The sequence below is a fragment of the Typopeltis vanoorti genome, chromosome 11 (genome assembly GCF_054136105.1).
Source record: "Typopeltis vanoorti isolate ZY-2024b chromosome 11, IOZ_Tvanoo_1.0, whole genome shotgun sequence".
NCBI lineage: Eukaryota > Metazoa > Arthropoda > Arachnida > Uropygi > Thelyphonidae > Typopeltis > Typopeltis vanoorti.
The window spans coordinates 63,798,049-63,824,525 of record NC_143559.1 but is presented as its reverse complement, the minus strand read 5'-3'; the positions used below and the strand labels follow the sequence as shown (position 1 = coordinate 63,824,525).

The following is a 26,477-nucleotide window of genomic DNA, read 5'->3' as shown; positions in this document are numbered from 1 at the left end:
TTATGTGCAAGAAACAGCCAATTTTAGCAACGTTATCAACATGTTCTGTAATAAGTGCTATATTTATTTAATAAGTGTCAGTCTAATACTACGGAGACATGCAAATCATTCTTTCTCACATACGTCAAGTTGCAAATATTTAAAAATAAACCCATAACTAGAACCAAGACTGTTGTGTAACAGACTACAAAAATTTAATGAAGAATGATATAAACATGTAGTAAATAAGTACGATATTTATTTAACTAAAGCGCGAATATTGTATTTCATCTTAATATTTTTTTTTCTCCCTCCTCGCTCGGTGTTGAAATCACTAACTTCTATACCGGCCAGATCTCCAACACGCCTCAGACATAACAATTGCTCAATTATACATGTGTGTAACTTCAGTAACTTTGCGCCGATCCTTCTAATACGCTGTCATTTGTCATTTCTTTACTAATATTTATATCTGTACAAAATATTATTGTTTATTAATAAAACAATAAAACCATAATAAAATGGAGACGTATATAAGCAAAAATATGTAGTACTTAAGAGGACCTCTTTATGTCCGTTGCTATGATACATTTCTAGCAGGATGTTATCCTGTCCCTGGCACGCGGCTCTCGTACGACTACAGTTTTCTGTTGTGGCAGTTTGTTTTATTTATCTGCCGTCTGAGGGCAGCGTTAGCGTGCACGTTAGCGTTACAGGCCTGATTGGAAGGAATGCATATTCTTTTTTTGATAGAATGGCATATTTTAATTATTGCTTGAAGTTTCTAGTGAACTTTGAAAATTACATGTGAAAATTGTCTATTTTAAATTTGAGAATAATATAAAATAAACAATAAAACCATTATAAGAAACACTGTTTTAATTTTGATAATTATTGTTAATATTAATTTTCAAAATAAATTATCATAAGAATATTTCATACAATATTTTTAAATTGATTAATAGTAAAATATTTTCTAAATAATTCTTGCAACATATAATTTCTTATAGAATCAGAAAACCGTGCTTAAAAAATGAAGAATATCTTTGGCTATTTTTTACAATTAATATAATTAATTGTTGAAAAATGACCAACTTGTAAACATAAAAAATAAATAAAATAAAACTAATGGCATTATTAAATTAAGACTAAATTAAATGCATATAATTCCATAGGAATTATATAAAAAAATAAATATTGTAAACATTTATTTATATCGAGACTATAAAGTGTTGAATAAATAAATGCTTAAAATAACCGCTTGAAATGAGCAATTTCAATCTTCCCTCATGGAATGAAGGAAGATTGAAAAGGATACCACAGAAAAGTTGAAGAGGGCAGATAAGAGAAGGTTTTTTTGGGGGAGGACTTACGTTTACTTACGTTATAAATTTGAATTTTTATCAAAATTCAGCCAAATAACTACATTTCATCTATAAAATACTGATGAAATAATTTTTATAAATAATTATTTTCTGCATTCTCAAGTAGAAGGGCCTTACATTTTCTGGTTAAAATATAAATTTAAAATTTCTAGTTACCAGTATAAAATGGAATGAAGTATAGAGAGTAAAGCTAAAAAGTAATCCCATACTTCCTTCCCTAAAAGCGCTTTAAATTATGATGAATTGCATTTATTTCTATTTTCATAATTTAATGACAAATAGTAAATAGTAATATACATTAATAAACTGTAAGCCATATTAAATTTGATTAATATATTTATATATTAATATGTGGATGGTATGTTAGCAAAGAACCAAAAACATATTTATTGAAAGGAAACATTAGATCAATTAATTCCAACTTCTGAAGCATCCGTTATATAAAAATTAATAAATACATTTAGAAAATTCAGAGGAAAGTGGTTCGTAATTTAAATGATAAAATCATTACATAATGCAGCTGGAACTTAAAAGACAATTTCCAACAATTAATATTCATTCCTATTTTCTTTGTTTATTAGTAAATAATTTGAATGATTTAGTTGGTAATTCCCACACTTAATGAACCCGCAAGTCAGTTTTCCATGGTTACTACTCAGTGGACTCGGAAGAAAGCTTAAACTTTATGATTGAAATGTTGTATTGAGTGAAAACATGGGAAGTTTTGACGTGGATAAGTGGGTGCTTGTCAAACAGGCATCAGGAGGACCGGAGCATGGTGCATGGCGGACGACCGGAGTCAAAGGTCATAAAAGTGACCAGTGGTGTTCCAGAAAACTCTTTTCTTGGTCCATTGCTGTTTAATCTGTTATATTAATGATATTGGAGACAATTTAAAGAGTGATATTCAGTTGTTTGCTGATGATGCTAAGTTGGGAAACGTTATAGTACATAAAGATGATGTAGCGATCCTGCAGAATAATTCGAATCGGCTGTCATTGTGATCAAAGGATAATGGTTTTTCTTTTAGTGTGGTAAAATGTAAAGTTATGCACATTTGATTGAAAAAATTTCATTCTGTGTGTTCTGTTGATGGGATTTCGCTTGCTAGAAATTGATGAGGTCAAGGATCTGGGAGCTATGGTTGATAGGAAACTAAATTTCAGAGGTCATATTGCAAAAATTGGCAAAACAGATCTGAAGATCACTTGGATGCTCAAAAATAAGCTGATTAGTAAGGACAAAAAAAAAAGTCATTATTCCTCTTTATACGACTCTGATATGTTCACATCTAGACCATTGTGCTCAGATTTGGTCACCTGGATTTCTTGGAGATGTGAAGATAGCTGAGGAGGATTCAGAGGCAAGTAACCAAGGTTGTGGGCCTGTGGCATGTTCTGTAAGAGGACAGATTGAAGATTTGTGAGTTACAAAAAATTGACAGATAGAAGGAAGACATGTGACATGATCGAATCATTGAAGCTGCTAAAAGGATTTTATAGAATTTATGTCCGGGAGCTTTTTCAGTACATGGCAGATGGTGACAGAACAAGAGGTCATCATTGGAAGTTGATCTCACAAGAATGTGAGATCTAGATTTTTTTCTACAAGGGTAGTAAATGAGTGGAATGGGTTGCCTGAGGTGGTTGTCAGTTCGTCGGTGAATCCGTTTAAGGAGAGATGTGATAGGCATTGTGTCAATAATAGTTAGTTTCTTACTCCCATGGTGAAATTTTGGTTGCATTTTGGGAGGTATGATGGGTATGTTGTGAACGATGTTTCTGCGCCTCCATAATGAGTCTTTGGACTCCATGGAGATACCCGTTAACAACAACAATAATAAAGTTCCACCCTCTCTCTCTCTCTCTCTCTTTTTCTCTCGATTCGGCATTGCCAAACCACTCTTTAGTTCGATGTCAGCTTCTGCTGTCTTCTATTTTATTAAATTCTTGCTGCTAATTCCATTCAAAATGTCCAGAATCCATATGCACCCTATTAATAGAAAATATATTTTAAAAATATATAAAGCATATGCTGACGATTATATAGATTCACATCCACACATGAAATAAGTATATATGCTATACGTGAGACTACCACTTTGTTTATTGGAGGACTGAAATGACAAGTGTTTCCGAATTATTTAACACCCCATAATCCATCACGGTATCGATGTACCATAAGTTTATGACCTATCGTGGATGAGCCTGTCATAAAAATAAATAAATTCCTTTCGTTAGAGATCATCCTGTAATCTGCACCCAGGAAAGGTTTTAAAACTATATTACAAAGTACATTTACAACCTAGGTGGACTAAGGATTTTTTCTTCTTATATATTTTGTATTTTTATTAATTTTTACCTGGTCTAGAAACTGTTATGGAAACTAAATATTGATTTTTTAAAGCCACTTTAGGGGTCTCCACTAAGCGGTGAGTTGGTTTCATACCTGGCGATGAGATTCATCTCTCATCTAAAGATGATCCCAAACATTCATGCTCCAACGGGATTCGAACCCGCAACCTCTTTTTATTTGAGGGATGAATTTTCAAGAAAACTCAAAGAGATTAAGTGTTCATCAGTCGTTTAGTTTTACGGATTTATTCAGTGGCAAAATTATTCTAATAAGAAGCTTTTCAGCTGTATAAAAACTATCCAAGTGTTCTATGCATAACATTATAATAAACACATTTTTGACAAAAGAAATCGGTGTTTATTTTTACTTATAGAAACCACAATTTTTCATTGGAACAAGTAAAGCTTGACTTTATCAGCTTATTATTTCATGCGCAAAATCATGAAAATGAATGATCCGTTTGGGAATGGAATGAGCTGAACTCTGTTTGTCCTAAGTTTTGAAAATAGGTTGGCAGTTTGTTTTCCATTTTTCTTTTACTAGTGATGAAGAGAGGTATGAATTTTTGAAGGTATGAAGTCTCCAGAAGAAATAAAGTCGAACAAATTATTACAGTATGTTGCATATTCTTATCCCTGGTCTTACAGCTTGGTTGACTGAGTGACCAGCTTCCACTCACTGCAACCAAAGATTATTGTGTTGAATGTGTTAAGTGGGGCTGAATTTCATCTCTCTGTGTGAGACCTTGCTTGTTGGAGGTCCGAAAGGACTAAAAAAAAGTTCGATGTGCAGTCTATAGAGTAAGGTTTCTGGATTTTCTAACCTTTCGTCCACCTATTATATATAAGTTTACAGTTTCAGTGGGTGGGATCACAAAAGCAAATTTAAAAAAATGTGTTTCAGCCATAAGAGGGAAGAGTTCATAAGCGTTATCCACCGGTTTCTAGTTATTCATCTTTTGAAGAGATCCTCCCAGCATAATATTTGGACATCTCTCTGATCCATCCATGCACTCAGTCTCTCCTTATCCAAACTACTTTTTTTTTTTCTCTTTCTCTCACTCATTAAAAGTTGTAAACCTATAGAAGATTAGTACCTTCAGCGGGATAAGGATTTTTTTATCCTTTATATTTATGTATATATGTATGAATTGTTTATTTATTTTTACATGGTTTGGAAAGCTTGCTCTGGAGACCACATTTGAAACTTTTTGAAGCCATTTCAGTGACCTCGAATAAGCTGAGCGGTGGTAATATATCAAATATATTTTCAAACATTTCCTGTGACACTTGATTTCAAAAATACAATAATCGTTTTTCATTCTCAGCAAGCGTAGCACTGAAGTCCCCACAAGTCTCAATCTTATTTTCGTCTTGGAGGCGACTGCAATTTTCTAGTTACTTTTTGCGATGTTTCTGTGTGTATTTAATTGCTTAGAATAATAATATTATGTGTATTTGTTTTTTTTTTCTGAGAAAAGGTTTACTATTATTTAAAATTTTAATATTTAAGTACGAGTAATTACTATTCTTTACTTTTTTTATATTATTATATAGATGATATTTTTCCATCAATCCTCATATCTCACTTGTTGATTCATTAATTTATCGAATTACGCTTCGATATTCAAATTTTTAAACTATTTATACTAAAACCGTAAAAGTTATAACCTCGACAATAATTGAATAAAAGAAAAGTTATTTCTTACGCGCAAACTAAATTAAAACAAATTTACTTATTAAACAAAATTTAGTCCTGTATTAAACATACTCTTGCCGTTGTTATCGATCCAGTGTTGCCACAGGCTCCGTAATAAATTCAGCCTCATTACTTAATTATCAGACTCTGTACTGACATTACTATCACTGATGCCTAATTTCGGATGCTCCCAATGCATATGCTAGCCTAGTTGGTAATTTCGTCTTTCAGTTTCGATTTCGCGTACATTTAATTCAAATTTCAGCTGCAGTGAACAAAATGTCAAATAACTGTCGGAAGAGGGAAGGGAGAAACTTCAGTGACTAAAATAATAATAAGAATGAATAACAAAGCCCAATCTCCATTAGTGTAGCAATTGTCCGATAACTGCTTATGCTCCTTCAATCTTCTGGCAGACGCGACCAGCAAGTTTTTGTCTGCTTTTATTCATGTATTGATTTTGGAAATTTTGCAGTCACATTCCAAAGTAATGTGAGCGAAAATCGGAAGATTACCATTTTCGAACTCACTAATCAAAATGGCGAAGAATTTGTTGTTGTTTTTATGACAGTGAGTTAAAATAAATGTGCATTCATTAAAAAAGTAGACTTTCTAAAATACTAATATTAGAATTTCACCTTATACAGCAACGGTATCAAAATTAAAAAAAAAAAAATCAACACCTGTTTGACAATAAACAAACGAAACAGTTTCGTTTATTTATTGTCAACTAAACAGGTTGGAATGTCACGATTTCATGAAATATACAAACAAAATCATCTTTCCAAGAAATATACAAAAAAGCATGTATAAAGAAAGTCAAGAACAAAATAAGCAAAATCCTAAAAGGCGCTAATGCACTCTGAACACACATACAATAAGCACATCGAAAAACATTCAAATTTGAGTTTTTGTTACTATACTTGACCTCCAGGATATACAGCAATCACTCGATTAGTGCGCCTAATGGAAATTTAATCAGGCGCATTAATCGAAAACGCACTAATCGAATACAATAACCTAAAGGAAAAAGTATAATTCGTTCCTCAAATTTCTTTTTTTAACCTTAATTTTTTTATAAAAGAATTAAGGTATGTCTCAGGGCCTAGTTAAAGGAAAACCATGAGGCTGAAAGACAATAAAACATATTCAGAATATAAATTTTATTAATTTTATTATTCTGCTTCTTAACAAAGAATTGAGTTAACGTAGTTTGGCGGGCATTTTGTTTCTTTTTTTCACACAACCGACGTATGGCCCTATTGCCGCTTCTACTCTTCTGCAAATTTTACTGCTTCTCTCTTCATCAGGGTCAGCCTCTAAGCATTGCTGCTTATAAACTTGGATTGTACGAAAAATATTTTCAAATTGTTTGTGTGAAATCTCTTTGGGCTGACTATCAGTGGTTAAATTTTCTTCATATTCTTTGGGATCTTCCCGCTGTGTATCTAAATTTAGCAGGTCGGAATCACTCAATTCTTCAGAATGAGATTTAATTAACTCTTGGACGTTATCATTGAAGGGGAGAAAGAAATGAAGGACGTATGAATTGGTCGCCAACACGCGAAATCACGTGTTTTATAGATAAAATTTCCCAACTGTTATACACGCAAAATAGTTACCACTATAAAAACTATAATGATGATGATCATAAAAGAGAAGTTAATTTTCCGACGTGTAATAATAAACAACTCGTCCCAGAAGACGGATTGATCACCCTATTATCGGAATGGATTCTGCTTTTTGTGACATGCGCAGAAGTGTCGAAGGGTCTCGAATCTGTGGGCGTACTCTAGCAGACGACATAAATTTTGACGGTAAAAATTTGGTACATGGAAGTAGTGTAGTATGCCATTAAAAATAATTTTGTAAAATGTTTTAAATCAGTAACTAAATTATTTCATTCTGGTGAGTGATTTTTTAATATAGTTAGCCATAAAATGTAGATAGAAAATTTTTAAAATCTGTAACATTTATTTTTAAGATGTATATAGGCGCACCAATCAAATTTTAGAGGCGCACTAATCGAATTTGGGTATCGAAAAAAAATGATGCACTAATCGGGGGCACATTAATCGAGGGATTACTGTACACACACACACACACACACACACACACACACACACACACACACACACACACACACACACACACACACACACACACACACACACTATACATGTTCTCTTGTTTGAACAGTGTGTATGTAGTCCTTGTGTTCCACACGATTATGGCGAATAGTGGCCATCACCGGACCGCGTTGGTATACCGGCAAAACTGTCGTCTATTAAATGTAATAGTTGTCATGCAGGGTGATGCACCTCCCTATATCATGTTACTGAGCACCTTCAGTGGTTGGTTGATTATCAGGTACTTCCCGCCTCTCTAGGCACTACACTCACCGGATGACTCCATTCGACTACTTGTAGGGATTTCTAGACAGGTGCACAAGTGACAATTTCTCAACGGTATTTGCCTTCATGTAAATCAGATACCATTTTGACTCATAAAATCTTCGATCAGATGGCCATTAGAATATTTCTAACATGCAAACAGTGCTTGGTGTGATGAAAAGGAAGGTTGGGGAAAATCTGATCTAGCGATGAGGATTTTGGTATGCTTACAAAATTTCAATCTTTACTTCATGCTTTTCATTATAAGCATTTCAATGTTAGAGAAAACTACCTGATTACCAAATATTAAAGAAATGAATGAATTCTGAATTAGAAAACTGCTCTCTGATGATAGTAAGATAAATTTAGACTAAATAAAAAAGCAATTATTTGTTTTAATGTTCTAATCCTAATTAGAAGATTAGGATTAGAATCAATTACTGTCATTATATCGAAACTAAGAGACGATACTTCTTTCTTAAATAAACTGAATCTTGGAATGTTTTATTCTTTCAGCAAGTTTTCTGAAGTATGCACAGATGCCTAATTTCCATGTTGTCTCGGTTTCGACAACTTTCATTTGAACCGGTGATCATTCTGGTAACAACAAGAGCGTAGCAGTATTCAGGTAAGTTTTTCTAAACAGAATTTACAGAGAAAGGAGATGTAATAACGAACTGAGCAGGATGGCGGGAAAATATCAATCACAAAATTGTGGTGCGCAATAGTTTTTCAATAGATACAGCATTCTGCAGCTGGAAATTCACTCGAGTATAGATTTTAAGCAGAGTAAAGATAGGCGTTGTGTTCTGGAGACTCCACCTGTTCCTCTTCACTAATACAAGCATGCTCACGTGTAGCGATGTCGACTCCGTTTGCACAAACACGCAAACGGTTGACAGCCGTGCGACGCAAATTGGATGGAGTCACGTGCTTGAGAAGCATCTGTGGCTGAATAAAATTTAAGAACAGGTGTGCTTTTTCACATTGACAAAACGAGTGTCACCTGTCACATAATACTACAGTGCAGCATTTCAGTTTCCCCACATGCACAGTTATGCACAATTGTCATTAGGCGCGATCAGTGTTAGAGATTTTTTACTTGAAATCAATCCAGTTGACGGTTCATTCATAAAGTTTACTACAGGGTGAAGATGCAGGTGTAGTACTCGATGTCATCACCCTCTCACATGCAAATAATGCAGGCTAATTAATGTACGTAGGGAGTTTTTTGTTGTTTTCGCAAAATGCAAGTTCGAGCTTTCACTACACTAAAAATACTCTCCCGATTCCATTAGATGGTTTAGTATTGCTGGCTTGCTATAATATTAATTATGTAAGAGATTTATTACTAAAACCCTAAGATTCGTTGTGATCCGTCGACACGAATAATCACAACCTCTGATGAAAGAATTAAGAACTGCAACTCTGGAGACTCAGTGATAAATCTCTCGAATGCCTGAAAATTCATCAACAGGGGAAGGGAGGAGTCTCAAAACACCTGTAAATTACTTTTTTTTTTTTATTCTCATTTGAGATTTTTTTTTGTAACACTAAGGTGTTCCTCCCCCTCACGGCACCAACACCCTTGCGTTTGCGTGTTCCATCTTATACATCTATTAAAATAATTCTATAGCTCTTAATCCTTCTGTCATTCAACTTTAAACCTTCATATATATCCCGCGCTACAAGATCTTCCGTAAGCAGTGCCTTAAACACTAGTCTTCGTGCTATATTTTAGCGAAGTGAGGAAAATCTTGTTAACTCCAGTGCCACTGAAACACAATGCTGTCTTCTTTCACTCATGAAGTCCACACTTCACTTCTCTGATAATACCAAGATCTCTGCGGGATATCAGATTGCTCTTCTCGGACTAACTTATACCTTTATCACCTCCTCTGGCACCTTGTTTTTGTTACTTTATACTTAATAAATCCCAAATCAGCCCTATCTTGTTCTCGTATGCGGGAGTGATGCATCAAAAGCCTTTCTGAAAATGCAATTTGGTTAATTGATAGCTCTCTCTCTCTCTCTCTCTATTGCTCCCTGCCCCAATCGCTCACTCAGACTCTCGCTCCAGTCACTTTGCCATAGATGTTCTGTTTCCACCGAAAGTGTAAGAATGGTGGTAACTGTTCCACTGAATTGGCTACCACCATTCTTACACGTTTCCTCAAGTCAGTAAACACATGGGCAACTGCTGGTTAACATTCGTTTACAGTCAACTCCAAACATATGGAACCAATTCCTCATCCACCTTTTTTTTTTCATTCCTTCTACCTCTGTTTTTTGGATACACCCTTCCTCACACATTTTCCCCAAGGGACTACAGTCGTCGACCATACAAAAAAGACATATCAATTGATTCATTCTTTCTTTCTTCTTGACTACTTGTTCACACAGACCACTGATAAGCTATACGTTTTACAGCCTCTCTTGTTAGGATCGATTTAAAAAAAAACAAACTATCTTCTTACTTCGGGATTTTTGCACTGTCCCATATTACGAGTCGGTGAATAACTGTACATTGTTTAGTTATTTCATGGAAGCATTAGATCACATCTGTCTATATCTCCCATCCCATTCATGGCTATAAATCCGTGTGTTCACGGGACCGGTTTCCCTGTTCTGAGGGACGAAAAACCCGACATCATGAGACCGGCTAACTCACCTTTCGTCGAAAGAGACCAGATAAAGGTTCCTCACATCATGGACGAGAATCGAGCCCAGATCTTTGAAACCAAAGGGTTTCGTCTATACCGAGTGAGCTACAGAGGCTCTCACGTCTACATCTAGCGTCTTAAAATCATTCATGTGTGTGTGTGTGTGTGTGTAATAAGAGAAAGAGAGAGAGAGAGAGGGGGAGGGAGGGAGATTATATAACAAGTTATAGCGTACTTATTATATGAATTTAAATTAAAATAATAACCATCAAGATTGTTTCGTAATCTAAAATATTTATTTTAAATATTTCAGAATACAAAACTTTTTATAATACGAAATACAAAATATTTTAGAAAATAAATGCTTCCTTGTGTTTTGTACACTGCAAAATGGGAACGTTGCATATATAATGAAAACACTAAACCTACAAGAGGCCTACTGAAAGCTTGTTGCGGGGTGGAGTAAAAGGTTTGTGTGTGTGTGTGCGCGCGCGCTACTTCACCCACGGAGGGTTGTAAACTTATAAGGACTTTTTTTTTTATCATTAGTTTTAATTTTTTTTTTTTTACATAATTTAGAGACCAAACATGGAACTTTATCAAGCCACTTCAGGCCTGCAATAAACAGGACGGTAGTCTCACACCAGGCGATGAAATTCATCTCTCACCTAAAGACAATCACAAACATCCAATCCCATGACGAGATGCCAATCCGAAGCCTGTTAGTTGAAGAGCGGGTACTTTAATTACTCAGCCAACCAGCTATGCCACTGTTCTGCATTCGGAAATACTATTCTTTCATTAATCACAAAATACCTGTCATTTATAATTAATTTATATAATTTATAATTACAAAGATATCTTCTAGATATCTTTGTAATTATCTCTTCGTAAGCACACTAAAGTATTATAACACCCAATTGCTAGAGTGGGCTGTTTTCACCATATCTTAATGTTATAGTGCACCTTTTCTTATATGAGAAAAGTATTAATAAATGATTGCTTTTACTTTAGGCACCATGTTTCTGGTATTATGGTGTCTATAAAACTCCCGAATCCAGTCAGCTTGTTGCACCATAACTCTGAGACTGCACTGCGCCACAACTCACGGTCTTGCGCTTTTAATGATATGCAAGTTATAAACGTGAGCAGGCATCCTCCACTGATGGGATTACAAAGAAATGCGTATCTGATAGTTCGCGGTTGCTACTGTTGTTCGTGAAATGGTCTCAAATTAAGGACTACAAACTGAGCCCTTTCAAGTGTGATCGGACACTTTAGTCGTTGAATATCATAAGAATGTTGTCAGTTTGCCACTCATTTTATTATTACTGTAGAACAGATTATCATATTAATATAATGTGCAAATCGAGCCATAGCACATGAGAGTATCTACTCATATAAACACTCTCATATGCATATTACATAAAATTATTCGACTCAGATCTCCTGAAATCTTAAATTAAGTGATATGAACTACAGCGGTATAAACCAGCAGTCAAATGACCTTTAACTTTACAATAGGTCACTGAGACGCCACTGTTCGTGGCTAGAGAACGCTACCAACACGCAACTTCCGAGACCACGTTAGCTTTCCTAGCGTAACAACGCCCTCTGGAATATAGCTGCCGATGTTTTAAAATTTAGTTTTAACAACAACAAAAAAGACGAGAGTCGATCCAATGAAGACGTTTAATTGCTCGTTTGTTATTCGACGTCGTTCGTGTTCTTCCAAATAAAAACATCTTATTGTCAGTAATTTTATGTCGTTAGAATTATGATTACAGTGGAAGAGATAATACTAGGTTTCAAGTATTTCATATATCGTCGGGATACTGTGATCGGCCTAAAGGCTATGAATCGAAACACCCCAACGTTTGTGCATACCATTTTTTTTTCTTATTATTTAAACCAAACGATCAGTTTTAACTTTTTAAGCATTTTATGCCATAGTAAATTACCGACTAGATGACATTATGCCGTCTCCTGAAAGAAACCTTTCGCTACTGTACATCGACTACATTTTTATAACTTTAAGAGAAACTATCTTTGAGAGGCAAAACAAGCTTGCAGTTAGACATACTGCAGGGTAACAGGGTAGTTGTTCCTACTGGAATTTGAAAAATTAATAAATAAATAAATAAATAAAAATAGAAAATCTACAAAATAATTTTTATAACATTGTACTTTTTGTGGTAGTATTGATGTATACGAATGTTTTATATATATATTTAAAACTTTCTTTAGATTTTTAAAATTACACCGAAAAATTTGTCTTGATCCCTGATTTGATTATTTAAAGATGTTCCTGTCTTCTGTGCCTTAACTAAGGCTGCGCGCTCTGCTTAATGTCAAATACGCTTCCTTGACTAAAGTAATCTTCAAAACGCTTTAGAAGGCAAAGAAAATAAAACACTTATAAAATAAATTGTGCAACTCATAAATAAATAATCTCAAAGAAATGGTGTGTCAGATGATTCTAGTTTCTATTGGTAAAATACAAATTTTTCAGACGAAAATTATCTCATAAAACTCGAACTATTTCGAACTCGAAGTAGTTATTTACTTCGACAGAATTCAGCTTGGTAACTGTATCGAGGGAATAAATACCTAACTCCTAAGCTGTTACATTACACTTCAATATTTTCTTGAGCGCCATTTGATACACTTTTAAGACTTATTTTTCACTTGAACATTTTTAGACGCATTTTGCAAAATTCATATTCGTTTTATCCGCCCATATACATGTTATTAATCGGCTTCAAATGGGCGAACTTGATTGGCCATCTTAGTTTTCGTTCAAATTTACTGGCCTCGTTGATTGGGTAGTTAATTTATCCGCTCTCCATCTAGAAGACCGTGGGTTAGAATTTCATCCTCAGAATGGATTTATGTGAATGTCTTTAGGCGGAGATGAATTTCATTATTGGTACAAGACCACACTACACTCATTGGAGGTCTAATGTGGCTTGGAAAACGTCTATTTGGTTTCCAGAAAATACTTGATGCCTACCAGAAAAGGGCAAGCCAGTTTATAGATCATCTCTCTCTCTCTCACACACACATTTTAATTCCAATCACTTTCTCATACACGTTATGTTTCTACTTTATGCTCTATAGATATTTCTGTGGAAGTTGTTCCACTGAACTGGCCGTCACCACCATTCCTTCACTTTTCTTCTAAGTATGGGAAAACGAACATTTGAAGGTCAACATCCATAGTTCAGTTTCTAACTTACCGAATCAATTCCTTATTCTCCTCTTTCGTTACATCTAACCCTATTGTTTGGAAGAGCGTAACTTAATGTGTTTTCCCTCAGGATTGTAATCTCCAGCTATTCAAATGAATTAAATTAAATTTGTTAAGTTTTTCTCATATTTGTGAACTCAGGGAAAATGATTTCTTTTTTCGAAATATAACTTAATAGAGATATTCTGAAAATATTCCTTATTAAAGTAATTACACTTGTAATCGAGACTTTTATATCATCTGGGGTATTATTTAAAATAAGGACATTTAAATGACATTTTGTAACAAGTTTTTAGCTTTTTTTTTTCAATATTGACTTGGAGTTTGTACACTAATGCTATGGATGACAATTAAGTGTAAAGTGTATACTAAGATTTTTAAATTAGCACTGTTTGTAAGTTTTGATATTACCAAACTTATTGTTTATTATATAGTCTACTGATAAACAATAAACAAGTAGTGATTTTAGTAAAATATAGGAAATGTGCTCTGGACAAACTCTTTTTTGGACCTTGATGAAAATCGAGTTGCTGATGACGTCCGTTTTCTCTAAAATGATACCTGCGAGCTTGCCGTAATACTTGGAAGCTAAATATGTTGGATTTTTCTTTAGTAAAAGTCTGAGAATATATTGCGTGACCACTTTATCAGCGCACCAAATAGCCAACAACTTTTCTTTAGTCTTCAGAAAACAGCCTCAACTCTTTAGATAACGACTCTACAAGGTACCGGAGGCGACCTTCAGGGATGCTGCGTCATACAGTCTTGATTATACCATACAGTTGCCTATGATTAGGGTGGGTTGATCCCAGTAAAATATGGTAAAGTCAATCTCATGCTCCTTCCTGGAACAATCATTCCGAACAATGCACCGTGTCTTGTGACATGGTGTCTCATTCTGCTGGAAGTAACCTTTACAAGATAGATCTAGTCAGCATCATTATTCAAGTAGACGTTATTCTTCCGCTATTAAGGAGACCACACATATAATAAGAAAATGCTTCTCTCCCTCACACCTTCACATCCCACTGACATCAGAGCGTGACAATTACAAACTAAGATTTCTGATTTAACCTTTTTTGACTCATCAAATGTTCAGTGTTGAAGTTCGTGTGCTTGTATTCGGCAACTGCTTGTTTTTGGCTGACAGAAATGCCTTCATAAAATCTTTTGCTTCTGTACTTATCCTTGACTAGGTCCAATGTATTGCGTATTTCAATATGCTCCTTTGTAGACAACATTGTACTGAGTTACTCTTTGGCCAATATACGATTCTGTTAACTGATTTTGGGACAATTTCTGATCCAGACCATTCACTGACGTTTTGTCAGGTTGTTAGACTATTCTCAATACACCTCTAGACCACTGAAGGGGACTTTTTTCTTTATTAGAATGCCAGAAGCTGTTGCAAGGAGTCCTCGGCTCAAAACCTGTGAAGAATGAAAATTATATGCGCGATTAAAAATAATAATAAAAAAAAACTTTGTGTCTGGTTTGTACTCCATAAACTTCACACGTATAGAAAGGATCAAAAAGTCTTTCATTCTGTCACATTTATCAATTTTTTAATAAACGATATTAAAAAAAGATATAAAATATTATAGTAAAACATGACATAATTTAATGATTTTTTTATATAAAAAGCAATTAAAAGTTTATTTTCCCCCCTAAGGAATTTGATAATAAATTTTCTTACTAAGATTGGAATAGGCCTAAGTTCGATTCTCGTCGCGACGGGAGGAATCTTTATCTGGTCGATTTCAATCGATGGTGAGTTAGCCGATCTCATACGGAGGTAGCAGGGTTTTTTCTCCCGGAAACTCGGGTTTTTCATCCCGCATACATACAAATCGGCCCTTCAGAACACACGCAATTTACAGACAAAAATTACTAGTTGTGGTGGTGTTGGAGGTGGGCGGTAGATGGCGTTGATTCGTAGTAGAGGTAAGGTGTAGAGAGAGTTGAAGATGTCCTCCCGCGATGAGTCTTCGGACTCCTTGGAGGTATCAGGAATAATAATAATAATAATAATAATAAATTAACAATTTTTGTATGCCTGTGTAGCTCAGTGGATGTGGCGTTTGCACACCATCGCGCTAGGCCGCACGAAGGAAGTCTTGGTTTCGAGTCTAGTCGGCGACTAGAGGAAATTTTTCTAAGCCTTTTTTCGACCGGTTCCCGAGTTAGTCGATCTCTGGCACGGGCAAGCAGGTTTTTCCTCCCGGAAACTCGGGTTTTTCGTCCTGTAAACTCAAGAAAATCGACCGTAGAACCCACATTATTTCAGACATTAAATATATTGTGTTAGGGTTAGAGACCACGAGATGGCGGCACATTTGAGCCGTCTCTCTTCACTGCGTACCGCTTAATTAGTGATAGCCTTGGGCCATCTGTCTCTGATTGGGTACCAGTGGAGATTGAACTGCCCACTCAGTCTCCGAAAGTTAGCTAGGGCTAAATGGCCTCGCCTACTCCCGTATATACGGGAATAAAAAGGCGTTAGCTGATTTTTTTTTTTTTTTTTTTTTTTATAACTTTCAAATTATAAAATATTACAAGTTACCATAATCGTATCCACATTTAGGTTTCTTTACAACGAGCATGCCAACTGATGACTGGGGGTTGAGTCTGCTAGTTCCTCACTTGACACTATTACGCTGAACACTCCAACAGGCAGTGGCGTAGCTAGGGCTGTTGCCACCTGGGGCGGTCCCTGAGTTTGCCGCCCCTCTCAATACACACCAAAAATATTACAAAAAGTCAAAACGACGTATAGGGAAATAAATTAAAACACTATATTTATTTTTGAAGTAAAACTTTAATTTCAGCATTCTAAAATGTTATTTTTCTTGCTTTTCTGTTAGCAAAATCGTCGATTACATTGGCGTAGTCTATTTCATAGTAATGTTGGTAATTCTTAATCAAATTTTATTTAGAAAAACTCCTCTCACAACTAGCAACACTTACGCTAATTGTGAGGAAAATTCGCAGTAGCATTACAATATTTGGAACTGAGTTCTCGAGACTGTATTTTAGAATTAACTGCAAAAGTTCAAAAAGATTCAAAGTGCCGCCCGGGGCACACTCCCCCCCCTCAGCAACTCCCCCCCCCCCAGCTACGCCACTGCCAACAGGGCGACAGTGTCTGTGATGCTTGTACTGGAGAGTCAAACTCCGATTATCAACACAACAGTAAAATTCAAGTAGATGGCGCTATTGATCTATTATTGCACTGCATTACACGCACACCTTCAGTATCTGAGAACACGAGATCCGTTCATCAAGTAATGAAACTGGTTTTATTACGGAGTGTTAGTAGCGAAATTGGTTGCAGTTAGAGTGAAAGCAACTGGCCTCATACGGGTTATGAGGCCAGTATCTTACGTCTGGTAATTTCGTGTGTTCTGCCATATGAAACAGGTAACTCACACTCCTGTTGAAATTTCAACATAAAGGTTTCTCTTGCATCCTAGATGAGATTCGAATTCAGGTCTTTCTACAGGGTGACCATAAATTAACTGTCCCTCTTTGAAGCTATCTGTAGCTAAAACTAATACACGGAATGAGACCACGTTTTATACTGAGACTTTCGAAGGAGATGAATTCCGCGAAAAAAATATTTAGTACCAAAAATCGCCCAAAGGGGAAATTTGGCGCTGGCGGAGCCGAAAGCAGTCAAATATTTGCAGTAAACGCAGGTAAAAAGGATTATGCAAATTTTACTGTGCGTACGTGACAGCAGCGCCACCAGTTCCACTTAAAAAGGGATTGGGAACGTTCAGGCAGTTATTCGAACGACTGACGAATTGTGCTACATATGCGTCTTACCTTGCCTCAGCATGTTAAGTTGTTTTACCTTAAACAGTGCAATGCCATAGCGGCCCTTCGGGAATTTAAAAGACTTCATAACCTGCGTACAGGTCCTATGTCAGCTGTAGCACTGAGAGCTATGATTAAGAAGTTTGAAGAAACTGGATCACTGCTTTCCGTCCTCTACCAGATCACTAGACCTGCAGAGGACGGAAAGCAGTGCAAGAAGAGACAGCAACAGACTTGCTACTGCGGTGTTCGACGACACAGGGACCAGTACTGGTCCAAGCGCTCATGCCATAGCTCACAAACTTGATATGGCTTATGGTACAGTCTGGAAAATCTTACGGAAAATGCTTCACTTCTATCCGTATAAGTTCAGTCGTGTGCAAGCACTAACTACCGCAGATTATGATAAGCGCATGACCTTCGCGCTAACGTCTCTTGCCCGAATTGGGGTCGACAATGACTGGCCTTGGAGAATATTGTGGGATGATGAAGCTCATTTTCATCCGAATGGGTCGGTCTACACTCACAACTGCAGAATTTGGGCATCTGAACATCCCCACACGATCCAGCAAGTACCACTGCATTCTCCAAAAGTAATTGTGTGGTGTAATAGGACCATAATTTTTTGAGCGTATTACCCCTACAGGTCCTGTAACCTGCTCAATTACTGGAGAGATTTATCGACGAATGATGGAAAATTTTGTCATTCCTGCATTGCAGCAAAGACAATGTTTGGACTCCATAATTTTTATGCGGGATGGAGCACGGCCACACATTGAACGTTCAGTACAGCGCCTTTTACGCCAGCATTTCAGTAATGAGAGGGTTATCAGTCAGTTCTTTCGACGGCATCGCCGCCTCGATCCCCGGACATCACTCCATGTGACTTTTGGCTGTGGGGGTATTTGAAATCCGTTGTGTATGTTGGTGGCGTTCCCAACTTGCATGTCTTGAAAGAGAACATATAAACGGGCTGTTATGAACACCCAATCCGACTCCTTACGCTCAGCGGTAGAGCATGTCGCACACCGGATGCAATTTGTTGTACACAAGAAAGGTCAGCACATTGAAAATTGTGTATGTGGTCCAGGGGACCCTGATTCTGATGAATAAAACATTATTTCATGTGAGTTCAATCACTACATTAATTTCTGTGTCTTTCGTAAGTTGTTGTTTTAGCTTAATTATTATTATGATTATTATCATTGTAACGCGCCACATATCCAACTGGAATGAGTGACGCGGCTGTCGCTTACGCCGTCGAAATGTTATTATTCCATTTTATCTGCCTTTAATGTAATTATCCTCTTGTTTTCGGCTCCGCCAGCGCCAAAATTCTCCTATCGGCGACTTTTGGGTACTAAATCTTTTTTCGCGGAAATCATTTCCCCATGCCTTCAAAAGTCTCAATATAAAATTTGGTCTCATTCCGTTTATTGGTTTTAGATACAGATGCCTCCAAAGAGGGAAAGTTATTTTATGGCCACCCTGTATTTAAAGGAAATGTTACGAAGTCATCGAGAGTGTGTACTCTCGATGTTTGAGGAACTGTCCAGAAATAAAGATATTTGAACGAAAGCATTACTTTTTCGGAAACGGCTTTACTTAAAATGCTGAAATATTGCACTATATTTTCAATGATGATGATGATAGTGGTTGTTTGGAATTACGGCCGAAATAACTGAGGCTATGAGGCCAGTGTCTTGTGACCGGTATAATTCTTCTGGCTGGTTTGCCTGCTTTTCTGGATGAAAAACCGTAGTTTTTGGGAAGAAAACTTGTCACCACCGTATGAGATAACTCACTTTCAGAATCAAAAGCCTTTATAAAAGTTCTTTACGTCCTAGATGGGGATCGAACCGTGGTCTTATACTGTGATGAAAATACTGAAGGTAAGATGTTTCGATGTTTGTTTCACTGTTAAGACAATGTTAAAATAAACTAAATATCAACAGATTATATATATATATATATAAAGATTGGAAAGTTAGGCATAAAAATGTCTATGCGAAAATGGATCCAAAAAGCTCAGTCAAGAGTAAAGAAAACTGTGAAGAAAAATATTTATATTCATATTTTCCACAAATACACGTGGATGGTATCGAACACATTCACCAGCGGTTTCCCGTGAAACTTCTTTTTATTCTCAAAATTAAAATTATTTTATAAAGAAATCCTAAAAGAGAATATGCTGATAAAAAACATTTCAGTTTTTGTTTCCATAGGTGGAATCCATGTGTAGTTGCTTACTAAGACTGGATTAAATGATATTTCTCACGTAAAGCTTTCTCCTATATGTTCTGGTTATTTAATTGTCAAAACTCATGTGAATAGATTTGCGAAAAATAGGCTTTTGTGTATGGATTTTACCTGCGATTTCTAGATCCTGTCAGGGCGTCAACTTTTAACACTTTCATTGCCAAGCTGAAAATTGGAATTTCGTGTGGTGGCCAAATTTTTTTTATTTAGATAGCGACGTCCACGCGATAACGCGTGATCGGCCGTTTGGTGAGAACTCGCATCACGCGATATCGCTTGATTGGCAATGAACATGTTAATTTACACTATTATATATTATATTAGAATCTCTTGAAAACTTTATATAGAAATCTCTGTAATGCTAGATTATTCGTCGTTCAAGTTGACTATAATCTAATTGTACATTAATGTACAATAAAGTACATTACTACTTTATTGGATCAATAAAGTAGTAATGTACCTACGTAGCTGGGTCGTTAACGACGTTACTCTTTGATCGGAGAGACCTGCATTCGAACCACGTCTCGGGCGCAAAGAATCTTCATAAGGTCTTTTTGACTAAAGACGAGTTAGCTGATTTCATACAGAGGGATGGAAATTTTTCACTCCTGAAAACTTAATTTTCATCCCTCGAAATCTGAAGTTATGTGCAAACACTTCTTATCCATTATGCGCATCCGTAAATTTTGGATAAGATCGTAAAGTCATTTCGGCGATCATAGGATTTTCCATCACTAGGTAGTGCGGGGTTATGCGAAGCTAATGTTACCCGCAGAAAAAATAATAATGTTCATATTACACAGATTGTTATTTGGGTAGTCTAGGAACATTTAAAAGGGTAAACATTACTGTCTTGCAAACTGGAGGTGAGTTAGCCAGTGTCATAAGGAATTTGCAATTTTTCTCCCTGCAAAAGAGAAGTCGGATGGATATCACATATACAGTAAGCACATAATATAAACTGGCCTGATGGCTTTAGAATTCTATACCAGAGTTATATTTTTTTTTAAAAAAAGGAAGCGGGAAGAACACGGACTACCCAAATTCGCGTTTTGTTTTGCTATAGAATTACATTTGCAGCTGCAAACTTTACACGACTGCACCTTTCCAAGTTTAAAAATTGTTCTAGAGGTGAGTTAGCAGTAAGCCTTCCTAAAAATGGCTGATGCTATCTAGAAGAGAATAAAACAGTTAACAGAAGGCTTCACTTTTAAAAACTTGCTCCAATCGCTTACTCACTAAACGCTCTGTTTCTTCATTTTCTATAGTCATTTTCATGGACATTGTTCTGTTCAGCTAACTTCCATTATTCCACCACCTTCCTCTAAGCATGTAAATACACGAACAGCTGCTGGCCAATATCAATTTGCAATCTAGCTTCAGAACCTACTGAACCAATTATTCGTCTTCCTCTTTCATTTTTACCACTTGCCTTCTGGTCCTCATCCTCACGCTGTGTTTTCCTGAGGACCACAACTTCTAGTTGTTCAAGAAACACATCAAACAACGTTTCCCATAGTGTTATTTTGACCTGAAGTAATAATGAGGGTTTTCTTCATGTGAGGGAATCTTTGCAACAAAATTAAAACACCAGCGTCATGGGAATGTCTCTTGAAGCAATCTGTTTGCCACAATCCGTTTTACAAATAAAAACATTTCTAGAGATGACAGTTCAACATATATTTGTGAAACATGCTAAAAAAGCAATGCCTCGTAATTACTAATCCGATTGGAAGTAGATTGAAACAATGAAAATGAAATGTTGTTTCATTGAAACAATAATGTGTGCCTACTTTGAACTAGTTTTGAAGTTTTACACAGTTTCTTTGTGTTAGCTGACCTTCAGCTAGTCTCATAAATCCCATGATATGAAACCATTTAAAATTTAAAAAAATTAATAATTTTTAAACACTCAACGACTGAAGTTTTCTTTTCTCTTCGTATGATATCAAACAAGATGAGTTTTCTTTAATTCAGTTGCACTCAGCTTTTCTTATTATTCAGAGATAAATTTGTGGGAGGGGGGGGGGGAGAGAAGAAGATAAGACGTGGTCGTTAGTCTTATTCAGAACTTTAATAAGAATGGCACTGACGTTAATTCGAAGACATCACAAACCGTCAAATGGTATTCAGGGTTCATATATGAGCGCATTTCATGGCGGAAAAAAAATAGCACAATATTGTTCGAGGAAATTTTATGGGTTACGTCAACAAAACAGGTTGAACCCGCAGTAACTACAACATTAACGTCCTAGAAAAGCAGTGAGCATGACTGTACGAGTAGACGGTCTTGAACTTCTTCGGTGCCGAAACTTTACGACGTCATCTGCCAACGATCACTGTTGCATAAGAATTCAATCTTCTCGCTCATACTACTTCAAAATTGGCGGCAAATATCCACGCTTCTGTTTCATTTTCTTAGTGAGCAATTGAAGAATCTATGGTGGGCTTTATTTCATTATAAAGACAAAACACACGATAGTTAACACACAATCCATTGGCCTCATAGCCTTAGATACTTCGCCTATAATTTCTAGTCAACTCACTCATTCACTAAGTGAAATTGCCGATTTCGTTTGTTATTGTATGATGCGCAACGGAACAAAATTCTTTGATCATTACACGCGACTGCGGAGAGCGGTTACTGTTCATATCCTCCCACTGCGCTGCCTGTCATCCGGGTTCGCAACTGGCATGTAGTTGACAAGTATGGCACAACGTGAAACAGTGTTGATGTGGATCCACTTCTCACTGTAAGGAATGTGTTCCTGCAGTCAGAAACTCGCTCAACGCTGACATTGTCTCCTCGCTATTTTTTATTGATATCATTCAAATAATTCTGCTGGCACAACTGCAATGTTTCCCAAACGTGAAACAATCGCTTTTCCTTTAAGTATGTAGGCTTTTTTTTACTTTCTTTTACGGTGTCGTAACCATATCTAAAAGATCTTTTTTTTTTTTTCGTTCAAAATTTTAAAATGTGATTCCTATATACATCCACACATAGCGTGCAAAAAATAAATATACAGAAACTCATCAACTTTATTAATGGTGTTCGGTAAAATATAAAGTAATAATCATTAAATTCATTTTTCAAATTTTTAAAAGAAATGAACCAATTATTATTGCCACACCTGTAAATTACAACAAACCAGTTGGATTTTGTTTCGAATTACAGCGGGAGCAAATAAGGCTAAGACCAGCGTATTGTGTTTGCTAATTTATTGCGTGTGTTCTTCTGGCCGGTTTGCGGTATGAAAAACCTAAGTTTCCGGAGGAAACATCCTTTCCGTCTCCCTATAAAACAAACTAACTCACCTTTAGTTAAAAAGCTCAGCCCATCATAACAGACTCGATACTGGTGAGCTAAGACCAACATGTGATTTTGTTGGTGTTGTGATATCAAGCGATGCTGAGAAGTGCAACTTACTCATGTACGAGGTAAGGAAGGACAGATTGCTGCGATCATTTGGCTACTACTACTACTACTAGCAGTAGATATGAATTACTAATACTGGTAGCAGTAGTAATAATTCATATCGCTCACTGCCGTGTATGTTCATCTGCCAGAAAGACAACCGTGCTCATTCGAGGTCTCAACCTAACTTTGAAAAGCAACTTCGTTTCATTATATATGAGTTACGTTCAAACCATGTTAATGTTCACTTCATATATAACATCGGAGAATATATGTAATCAGAGGGTTTCTTTCTATGTGATCTGGACATATATGTTATAGACGCGCAGTTTATATGCGGTTCGTGTGTTTGACACTCCCCCCCCCCCCCTTCTTATCTTTTAAATGGTTTTATTATTATTACGTGACACTTCCAAGGAGTCTAAGGGCTAATCAAGGGAGGCCAGTCTGCTCGATTACTGCCCATCTCTCCACCACCTAATCCCAATTACACAGAAAGTCATTACCATTATCTACACATAACGCCATCGTCCACTACCACTACTAGTTTTTTTTTTCTTTTGTTTGAGATGAGATCTGCTAACTCACCTTCAACTGAAAAAGTCCATAACGATTCCTCTCGTCACGACGAGAATCGAACTCAAGTCTTTTCCAATCTCTAGGTGCAATGTACCGTCGTTGTTTCAATTGCCCTGCGGAGATGCACTCGATTTGCATTCGATTTTTAATAATGCAGGCCTTGTTAATTTTTCTGCCGCAGTTCCTTGAAATCATTACCGTACTTTGGCAAGGACTGGTCGTAATGAATGATTGCAGTTTAGTTTGCACGCCAGTATGGGTTTATCCATTAAATGAAATTCACTAGTCAGAGATACATACGAGCGAACATTCACATGGAAGTTCTCTTTGCAGGGACCTACATTTCCAAAGGGTTAGGTACTTTCTTCACTCCTTCACGAAACTATCTGGGGGAAACTGAGAGAGAGAGAGAGAGAGAACATCTTCTCTCCAATCAATAGGCTATGTCTGTTGGACCCACTGTAGAATGGATTTTTGTTTATATTTATAGGTGGAGGATTATTTTTATCATCCTGCTTGCTCATTGAAAACACCAAGTGGCTTGAAAAGCCTATAGAGTTCTAGGATTATGTCATCTTAATCCAACTGTGGTAATCTAGATTTATACAGCCTGCCAGGCGATTATCATATAAAACTATTAAACACTCGTAGTAAATAAAGCGTAATGCTTAGCTTTACTGCCAATTTTGAATTATTATTAAGCAATGAGAAACTTTTACTTCGTATCAAAAGAGTCAGAAAAGAAGTGTAACGCATGGGATAAGCGAATTTACAACTAACAGACCGCTTAGTCACACATTCAGTAAATAAAATCTTCGCCTATTAAAAAGTACTCTGTTTTGATGCACACCCTTTCGATCAGATAAGAAGCTGAACGTAGAGGAATAAATAGTTCGCACTTGCAGTGCTTCGGTGGTACTCACCGACCGTGACAAAAATATCGCGATTCACATTAAAACATTTTTCAGTAGTCAAGAAGCAACAGTGACATTTATACCTACGGGGCTTCGAAATTGACAATACCAAACCCTATGATTTCATGTTTGCGAGTTGCTGACCTCCGCACAGGTAGCGTAATGGCAGTGGTAAGCTAACGCCATGACTGACAATCATGCCGCGGCCAAAAGCGCTATTCAGTAGCGAAATCTGACTAAACCTGACGTTCCGCGCACGCTAGTAAATCATAGGTTGGACCATTCGAATGTTTACATAACTTCGCGTGCCGCCTGTGATGGACTGTCACGTGTAATACCATTATTAGACTTAGATCCGAATAGCGGCAAGCGCTCGTTTTTCAACGTGGGTTTCTTTATTGATTTGTCTTCTCTCTCTCTCAACGTTTTTGTATACTGTTTGCAGCCAGGACTCTTAGAATAGTAAAGGAATGAAGAGTGCTCTTGGCTATCGTTTTACGTGGCGCGGTTTGATTAGCACCGAGACCAAGTGACGTTTTTTTTTTTTTTTTTTTTTTTTAAAGCGATTCCGTAATGAAAGTTCAAACGAAAATGTATGAAAACATGGCAACTAAAATGTAAATACAGTAACTTTAAAAAAAAAAAAAAAAGGGCTAAAGTTGATTGAATAAATGGTCTCACTGGGACACAGAGCATTTAATATCAATTTCTTCCCCAAGAAAAAAGAGGAAATTATTTGAATATGCAAATAAACAAATAAAATATAATTTTCTTTATGCTATTACAAGCTTCGAGAAAAGTCAAATGGCTATGTCCAGCAGGTTTTAATATCTGCAACTGAGTACATTTCTACGTGTAACGGCTACGTAAGCTTGTAAGCAGAAACCATTTTAAAAACGTGAGAGAGTTTTTTTCTTTTTTTAAAGACGAAAACTGGATTCGCAAATGAATACATCACAGGACCGAGCAGCCCTCCTCCATACTACCAGTCTTTTCCCTCAACGTTTTGATTGGAAAGCCTTGGGTTCATATCTCCTCTAGCAAGCGAAGAACCTTTCGCAGGGCTTTTCAACTGAAGGTGAGTTAGCCAGTCTCATGCGGATGGATGGAAAGGTTTTCTTCCCTGAAACTTTAGTTTTTCATCCTTCAAAACAGACAAACCGGAGAAAACACAACTTCAGGGATTAACTTTTACAGAGCGCGATGACTTACCATCGTCAGAACTACAATCTAATTAAGAAGGTCCATGCTTTTAAAAGATGTGGACTGTAGCAATGTCATTATCGATTTGTTAAACGGGGTGGAAAGCAAAAGAAAAAAATTCTCCCCTTTTCATTAAAAAAAAAAAGGATATTCTTTATGGTCCAAACTTTTCTGATATGGGCAGGTAGTCACTACATCTTGACTGTTGCATTCCCAGAGGTTGCGTACATTCTCATGTGCTTCATAAGAGGCGATGTTTTCTAAATTCTAAGTATATTTATTTGTATGAACATATGAATTATAATGTTCAACATTCGTACACTGATTACCATAGATTCTCACCAGCAAACTCATGAGACCACAGGACTAGTTTGTTATTGTGTGCAGTTTGCCGTAGTCAGGTTTTCTGAAACAGCTTTGTACCTATGGAACTTTGGTTAGGACTTTTTTTTTTTTTTTTTTTGTAGTTTGTTATAGTGAGTGGTTGTTAACAGTGTCTGCTATAGTGAGAGTCGCCTTTTCCTTAAGAATACACCAGCAAATTCTTGTTTTACTCTAATCA

At 36.4% G+C, this 26,477-nt stretch overlaps 1 long non-coding RNA gene across 1 annotated transcript in view; it reads right to left on the bottom strand.

Moving 5' to 3' along the window:
* Nucleotides 1-1,029: 1,029 nt before the first annotated feature.
* LOC150101670 (uncharacterized) overlaps nt 1,030-26,477 on the bottom strand; it is a 126,491-nt gene continuing 101,043 nt past the window's right edge. The window contains exon 3 of the long non-coding RNA XR_016549033.1: nt 1,030-3,356. This is a non-coding gene — a long non-coding RNA (uncharacterized LOC150101670). The remainder of the gene's footprint in view (nt 3,357-26,477) is intronic.